Source organism: Equus caballus, chromosome X, assembly GCF_041296265.1.
Source record: "Equus caballus isolate H_3958 breed thoroughbred chromosome X, TB-T2T, whole genome shotgun sequence".
NCBI classification, from domain to species: Eukaryota; Metazoa; Chordata; class Mammalia; order Perissodactyla; family Equidae; genus Equus; species Equus caballus.
Window position 1 is genome coordinate 76681740 of NC_091715.1, and position 9147 is coordinate 76690886.

At 33.2% G+C, this 9147-nt stretch overlaps 1 pseudogene; it reads right to left on the reverse strand.

Moving 5' to 3' along the window:
* Window positions 1–1172: 1172 nt before the first annotated feature.
* LOC100629744 (cytochrome b-c1 complex subunit 7 pseudogene) lies at window positions 1173–1509 on the reverse strand (annotated as a pseudogene).
* Between the last annotated feature and the right edge of the window lie 7638 nt (window positions 1510–9147).

Genomic DNA, 9147 nt, shown 5'->3' on the forward strand with positions numbered 1-9147 from the left:
CACTGGTTTGGATCCCAGGGGCGGACATGGTACCACTTGACAAGCCATGCTTTGGTAGGCATCCCACATATAAAGTAGAGGAAGAAGGGCACAGATCTTAGCTCAGGGCTAATCTTCCTCAAAAAAAAGCTTTTGAGGGGCAATGTTCATGCCCACATTTCTTTCTTTAATGTGGTAAATATATATATATATCATAAAATTTACCATTTTAACAATTTCTAAGTGTACAGTCCAGTGGCACTGAATACATTCACATTGTTGTGCAACCATCACCACCATCCATCATTAGAGCTTTTTCATCTTCAAAACTGAAATTCTGTATCCATTAAACAATAACTCTCCATTCTTCTCTCTCCTTGACCCCAGGAAACCACTTATCTACTTTCAGTTTCCATGAATTTGACTACTCCAGGTAACTCATGTAAACGGAATCAAACAATATTTGTTCTCTTGTGACTGACCTTCATCATTTAGCATAACCTTTTTGAGGTCTGTCCATATTGTAGCATGTGCCAAAATTTTATTACTTTTTAAAGGCTAAATAATATTCCATTGTACATGTATACTATATTTTGGTAATATGTTCATATGGCACTGGACATTTGGACTGTTTCCACCTTCTGGCTAGTGTGAGTAATGCTGCTATAGAACATTGGTGTACAAATATGTGTTCGACTCTCTGCTTTCAATTTTTTTAGGTATATACCCAAAGTTGAATGGCTAGGTCATATGGTAATTATACATTTAAGTTTTTGGGAAACTGCCATACTGCTTTCTACAGAAGCTGCACCACTTTATGTTCCCACCAACAGTGCACAAGTGTTCCAATTTCTCTATATCCTTGCCAATACTTGTTATTTTCTAGGTTTTCTTTTAAATAATAGCCATCCTAATGGGCTTGAGCTGATCTAATTGTCATTTTGATTTGCAATTCCCTATTGATTGGTGATATTGAACATCTTTTCATGTGCTTAATGATCATCTGTATATCCTTTTTAAAGAAATATCTTTTCAAGTCCTTTGTTCTTTTTTTCCCAACAATAATTACAGTAGACATTTATTTAAATTAATACGTTTGCAGCCCTAATAGTTCTAAATTGTACATTTCAGGTTTAACCAACTTCATAAAAATACTTTGAGGACAGGCGCACCCACAGATTTCAACTACATTATTATTTCTTTGCCCATTCTTCTCTCTCTTTTCTTTCCCAAATAAACTCTTTCAGATATGGTTCAAGGTAGAATATATCCTCCTCATATTTTGTCCACTGGTCTTTAGGCATGATCTGCTGCCTCATGGTCAGATCCAGTGCTCTTTTAGTGTGAAACACCCTGTCATTATAAAATTTCTCAGGAAGCCTTCTTTATGTCTTCTCTTACATCATCATCCTCATATATTGTATCATCTCACATTAACCCCAGTTTATTAAACCCAGCAGCATAGTAATTCCATTTTTGAATACCCTCCAGCCACTGGCTTGATGCTGCAATGACAGGCCTGCTCACCATTGTGACATGAGACTCTGAACACTTTTTAACTAGGTTTTTCTTTTTTTGTTGTCATTGAGTTGTAGGACTTTATATATTCTCGATATTAATCCTTTATCATATAGATAATTTGCAAATATTTTCTCCTTTTTTGTGGGTCCCATTTTCACTCTGTTGATATTGTCTTTTGGTACACAATTTTTTTTAGTTTGATGAATTCTATTTTTTTCTTCTGTTGCTCTACATTTCTTTTTCACCCCTCAAAGCAGTTAACAAATTTGGGTTAATTCTTGGTACTCAATATATGATTGAATTACATTCAAAGAAATAGCTTTGCTACCTTTTTAATGAGTTATATTTTTCCATTATCATCCAAAACAGCACTGCCAAATCCAACATAAAAAGATAAGCATCTCTCATATCGTAATATTCATATATTAAAGGATTTGCACTCACTCAAAATCATTATTTATATCAAACACAGATATGTCCAGGGTGGCATTCTATCTTTAATCAAACAGTATGCAAATTATTACATATGAGAAAATTGGGAATAATTGAAAAACAAAAGTAAAAACTTTACAGGGCAATAAATACCTTGTCCCTACAAATAAGGACAATATTAATCCAGAAAACAGGAGTAAAGATTCTCTGTTGTTAAAAGTGACTGCAACATGGAAATGGAAAACACACTAGTTAATTCAAGTGCTTAATTTTGCTAGCTATGGTAACTTGTGTGATTCAATATGTTTAGCACATAGAAAATTATCTCATATATTATATAGTTTTGAATTTTTAATCATGGCAAAGACCATTCTTTTAAATGTGTAATGGGCAGAGCATTTCTATGTCAGGCAACGTGTAAGGTACTATGAGAGTGAGGGGTTTGTATAGATAAAGAGATGAAGAAAACACAATCTCTCTTTTCTGGCAAATATTTTATTTATTCTTTTTCAAATCGTATAATTATGTTGTTATACTATTATATACTCAGAATATCATGCAATGTCTGGCACATATTAAGCACTTAATAGATATTTGAAAAAATGCATAATTAAGAAGGCAACATAGTCTATTGGAAAGAGTGAAACCTCAGTTCAAACATATCAAGCACTTATGGCATCATTTAACTTTGTGTTAAAAACAGTAGTATGAATTCGCTCCAAGTACATTGGTATGTCTGAGCAAGTAGTCAGGAGAACAAAGTAACTTTGATACTTCAAGCAAATCAGCTGACACAATTGTTCCTAGGAAGCAGACATGTTCAATTAGTATATTCTTCTGGAAAAACACAAAATCTGCAACTAACCTAAAACATTCAAACTACAGATATATGCATTTTTTCCAATGATCAAAGGCTGGGAAATCCAAAAAATTCAAGGGGAAATAATTCAACAGTGAAGTAAAAAGATTAAAATGAAGTAAGATACATTATTAATCATTAACCCATTTTCTCAAGAAAGTTAAAGGATCTAAGTAATATGAAAGGTATGTGTGTATGTACATGTGTATGTATGCATAAAGAAATATTTTAATCCATGAATTTCTATAAACACATTGGTGAATGTGTATATAAAGCTGTATACCTGCATTCACACCTGACTGGAATATTCTCTCTGTAATTTTTAACAGCAAAAAGAATATTAAGACATTAAGAGTATTAAAAATAGAGATTCCATATGATCCAGCTATCCCACTACTGGATATTTATCCAAAGAAATAAAAAATTCAAAGAGATTTATGCTCCCTATGTATATCACAGCATTAGTCACAATAGCCAAGATGTGGAAGCAACCCAAGTGCCCATGAACTGATGAATGGATAAAGATGTGGTGTATATATACAATGGAATATTATTTAGCCATAAAAAAGACAAAATCAATCATGCCATTTGCAACAGTATGGATGGAACTTGAGGGTATTATGTTAAGCAAAGTAAGCCAGACAGAAAAAGACAAATGCTGCATGATTTCACTCATATGTGGAAGATAAAGGGAAAAGGGGCACGTATGTATAGTGATGGATAAAAAATAGACTATTGGGGGTGAGCACGATGCAGTCTATACAGAAACTGATATATAATAATGTACACCTGAAATTATACCTCAAGAAAATAACTCAATTTAAAAAAAGACATTGAGTATTAAACAGAAAAAAATGTGAATGTGAAGTGTTACTGGAGGGTCAGGCATCAGTTAGCACAATCTATAGTCCAGAGAAGCTCAACTAAAAAGATTTAAAGGATGGAGGCTGTTGTATAAGAAAGTACTTAAAAGTTTAGGGTTCCTTGTTCTATAAAGGGAGATGTAATAGTCTATAATTTATGAAAGAGGTGGTAAAGGAGAGGTATGGCACTTGCAGACTGAGTTCTTCTTCAGATAATAGCTAATATTCATTGAATGTTTATTATGTACAAGGAATTATGCTAAATATTTAATAAGCATTGTCTCACTTAATATACATAACATACCCGTGAGACACAAAGTATTTTTACCCATTTTTGATACTAGGGTTTAGGCTCAGTGGGATGAAATAACTTGCAGATCGTCTCACAGCCACGAGAAGAGGCAAGATTTGAATATGGATCCAGTTACTGTCATACACAATGTTCTTAATTACTGTGTTACATGCCACCAGTGCAGGTGTGTGTGTGTGTGTGTGTGTGTGTGTGTTAGGCAGAGGATTGTTATGTATATGAATGTTTCTGTTTGTGACGGGGTAATGTTAGAAATAAGCAATTTTAAAGACTTAAGAGACAAATATTTAAAAATTAAAAAAAAAGATTGAGAAAGTTTATACTCCACTGAAACTCTGCACTTGCAATCTGCCTTTTTCTTTTTTCCATACAATTTTTCTCCTTCTAAGATACTATATATATTTTTGTTTGTTTCTCTGACTAGAATTTAAACAGTATGAAAGTGTTTATCTTTGTTTTGTTTGCTCATATGTTTCAGGAATCTAGAAAAATATGTAGAATATAGTATGCACTCAATAAACATTTGATGAATGAATGAATTTACAGAATATGAAATATTAAAAAAACTTATGAAAGATGTTCAACCACATTCAAAATAAGAGAAATGTAACAATACCACAAACCATACAAATGTCACCCATCAGATAGATAAAAACGGAAAAATTGTTGATATCATTTTTGTCAAGGTGTGGAAAAAACATACCCTCATACATTGCTAGTGAGAATGTAAATTATTAAAACCTCTATAAAGGGCAATTTAGTGATAATTAGCAAAATATAAAATATACATGTGTTTTGTTGCAGGAATTCCATCTGCCCAACAAATGATGGTTTAAAATGTTATTAATTTCAGTATTGCTTGTAATAGCAAATGAATAGAAACCGCCTAAATGTCCATTAATAGAAAACTGGTTAAATAAATGATGATCCATTCACATCAGTGCTATCCAATAGAAATGTAACGTAAATTGCATATATAATTTAAATTTTTCTAGTAATTGCATTAAAAGAATTAAAAGATAATAGTCAAATAAAATTTAATAATATATTTTATTAACCAAATATATTCAAAATATTATTGTCTCAATATGTATTCAACATAAAAATATTGAGATATTTTACATTTTTTTATACAAATTCTTTGAAATCTGGTATATTTTACACTTCTAGCACAATTCAGTATAGATAAGCCACATTTCAAGTGTTCAATATCCCCATGTGTCTAGCGGCTGCCATATTAGACAGTGCAGCTCTTTATAGGAAACTATACAAATATTTATAAAAACTAAGGTAATTTTTTTCTGCTTATGTGGAATTATCTCAAAGATATGTTGTTAAGTGGAAAAGGCAAGGAGCAGAGTAATGAGGCTGCTAGTATTTGTACTAAAAACAAGTATGCCTATATATTTGCTTAAATATACACAGATTATCTCTGTGAAGTGACACAGAAATGGATTACTGTGCCTGCCTTGGAGGAGGAGATCTACGTGGCTGCTGCACAGGGAGTGGGAAGGAGGAGGACTTCTTTTCAACCCACACCCTTTGTACCTTTTGAATTTGAACTATGTGAATGTATGAGAAATAAAAAAAGACAAATACAAAAAATACTCCTCTACCTAGTGGGAAAAATCTTTGAAATAGGGATACCAAGTGAGTATACAGGCTTAAAATATAATTAGCTTCATAAAGACTTTAAATAAATTTACGGATAGCAGACCCATAGTAGATTATCAAAGGAAATCTGCAATGTTTGGTATACAGTAGTGGCCTTATTTCACTCTAACAGAGCTTTTGCTTTCATTCTCAGAGACAGAAGACTATATAGACATAGGGTCTAACTCAATATGTGCTTCTTATGTTAATATGGTTAGTATGGTTCATTGTTTCAGGCAGTTATGTTTCCATAAACAGGTCAATCCTGGAATAGAAAAGGTATGGAGTGCTTTCTACTTGCATAGCAATTGAGATAATGTATGCAAAAACACTGTGTGCTATGCAAATGTAAAGTATTATTATTATAATCATTATCATCAAGTGGTGGAACCAAGACCTCTTGCTCTATGCATAGAGTTATTCCCTCTGTGTGTGTTCTTACCCATTCTCCTAGGAATCAGTTTTTGTTTTTGTTTCTATTATTCTTAATAGGTTTCAGCAGATTCTCAAAAAGCCCTTAGTAAAGACGTATTATGACTGTGGGCAAATGGAGATAACACTTGGTTGTCCGTCTTTTTAAGTTTGGGCTAGTCCTGAGTTCTTAGGCCACTTTTTCATTATACACACAGAGCTGCTAGGGCTTAGTTAAGAAGGCTTAGAACAGAAGAATGAGTGTGAATTTGGATGATGCATCAGAGTGCCTCATGGTTAGATAACAATGTCTTTGAAAATATTCACTCTATTTATAGATTGGCAGGTACTTCTTTCGTAAAGAATAAAATGAATTATTTGAGTTTCCCATCACACAGAGAAAAAGACAGAAAGAGTACTCTGGTTGGTCATTTAATTTCAAAATAAAACCATTTTATTTTTATTTTAGGGTGATTTAATTAAGGTGGAGAAAACAATCTTGGTCCCTTAGTAAATAGATGGTAGATTTTAGTAACATGATTTAATATCTTAACAATACCTACTTCCTCATCCCAACTTTATCTTTCTTAATTTAGCATAACATTGTGGTGGCTGATGTTTCTAGCAGCATATTTTCATTCTATTCCTTTGGGGGAATTATTTCATCATGTAATATCTTTTTGTTTTTTTCTTTTTTGCCTCTTTTTCTAAAGACATCATTCCATTAATTGAAAAAAGCAGTGCTGCCTACCAGAATGTGAAAATAGTTTCAATCAATTGATGAGCTGAAAACAGGAAGACATTCCATAGCAAATGAGGTTTGCGTATGATAATGCTGGATTTGTGATATAAGAGATTGACTCCTTTCAATTCTCTAAAAAGACTATATTTTGCTTTTGTAGAGTCTATATAATGCCAATAAAAAAGAACTAGACAAACCATAGAACAATAAGATGAGTGTATAATAATTTTAATAAACAAAAATTATTGTTAATTTTTTTTACAAAGGTAGACCAGTGCCAAACAGTAAGTAGCTCAAAAAGCCAAAAAAAGGAAGTATGAAGGAATTAGAGTTCTGGTTCTGCAGTGGTGGTGTAATTATAACCACTTTCTTACTGTCTCACCAGAAAAAATAGGTGATAAGATAGTGAAAACAAAACCTGCTTTATTTTACGTCTTGTGCTTGTCCTATGATACTTCAGTGTGATGTTGCAAAGTATCAATGTTTTTAGGCTAATAAAACCAGTAAAATCATCATCTATAGATAATCAAATCACTCTCAATTAACTTCAGGGAGATGTTCAGTAAAATACAATCAATTAAGCACAAGCATTTGTTTTCTTGAGGTTACTCTTAAGAAACCATTGGACAAAATTTTTAGGTAAGCCTGTGAAAGTTGAGAGGGTAAGTTCATGCTGTATTTCCTAGCCCATCTCAGAGACTTAAGGAATCAGCTAGGTGTTTACAGAATTTAGAGGTTTTGATTTTAAAATGTCAGCTTATCAAACTCATGTTTGTCTTACCACTTTCATTTGCTACAAGTCTATATTAAAATTTCTGTGATGATTTCTTCTTTTACAACAAAATCAAAAACCAAAATGGTATAGTACATAAACTACTGCTTGGAACTCCAAATGTTGCACAGTTGACAGTTGCAGATAATAGAACCATTCTCCTGAGGAAGAGATTATTAGGATATTTGTCTATTTGCTTTAAAACATCTTAGGAGCCGGCCCGGTGGTGCAGCGGTTAAGTTCACACATTCTGTTTCGGCCCAGGGTTCGCCAGTTCTGATCCCGGGTGCGGACGTGGCACCAAGTGGCAAGCCATGCTGTGGTAGGCATCCCACATATAAAGTAGAGGAAGATGGACATGGATGTTAGCTCAGGGCCAGCCTTCCTCAGAAAAAAGAGGAGTATTCGCAGCAGTTAGCTCAGGGCTAATCTTCCTCAAAAAAAATAAATAAATAAAAAATAAATCCTAAAAGCTTCAAAATTTCCTTTTGGCCTTTAAGAATTGTTTTTCAAGGGTATCTTCAAACTATGTATTTTTTCCTAGATGGCATTTTTTCTTAGAAATTCCAAATGCCAGTATTCCTGGTAGCCTGGGAAAGTATCTCTCAAGTGTGGAATCAGAATTTTTGAGACTAAGCACTTTAACAAGCTCCCCAGGTGTTTCTTATATTCATTGAAGATTGGGAAGCACTGTTCTAATAATTACAAGATATATAATACAAATAGCCATCTTTGGCGGATCTATTTAATTAAGAAAATACTTGTAAAAAGAATTTTGCAGGTACTTCTGCTTTATGTTACCTTTCCAGTGGTCAATGGAACAATATTACCTTTGTTCAACAATCTGATTTTTTGATTTATGTAAAACCAATTTAAAATATGATAAATATAATAAAATATGCAAGCATGTGTTGCTGTTTGTGTATTTTTTTCTTTTATTTTTGAAGACTATTTTTAGAGCAGTTTTATGTTCACAGCAAAATTAAGTGGAAGGTACAGAGATTTCCAATATACTCCTTGCCCCCACCCATGCATAACCTCCCCTGTTATCAATATCCTCCACTGGAGTGGTACATTCGTTACAATTGGTGAAGCTACATTGACACATCATTATCATCTACAGTCCATAGTTTACATTAGAGTTCACTCCTGGTGTTGTATGTTCTATAGGTTGTGACAAATGTATCCACCAGTATAATATCATTTAGAGTAATTCCACTGCCATAAAAATCCTCTGTGTTTTGCTTATTCAGCTGTCCCTCCCCCTTAACCCCTGGCAACCACTGATCTGTTTATCTCTCTAGTTTTGTATTTTCCAGATGTCATGTTGTTGGAAATATATAGTACATGGCCTTTTCAGATTGGCTTCTTTCACTTAGTTTAAGTTTCCTTCATGTCTTTTTGTGACTTGATAGATCATTTCTTTTTAGTGCTGAATAATATTCCATTGTCTGGATGTACCACAGTTTATTTATCCATTCACCTACTAAAGGACGTGCTTGCTTCCACATTTTTGCAGTTATGGATAAAGCTTCTACAAATGTCCATTTGCAGGTTTTTGTATGGACATAAGCTTTTAACTCCTTTGGGTTAATTCCAAGGAGC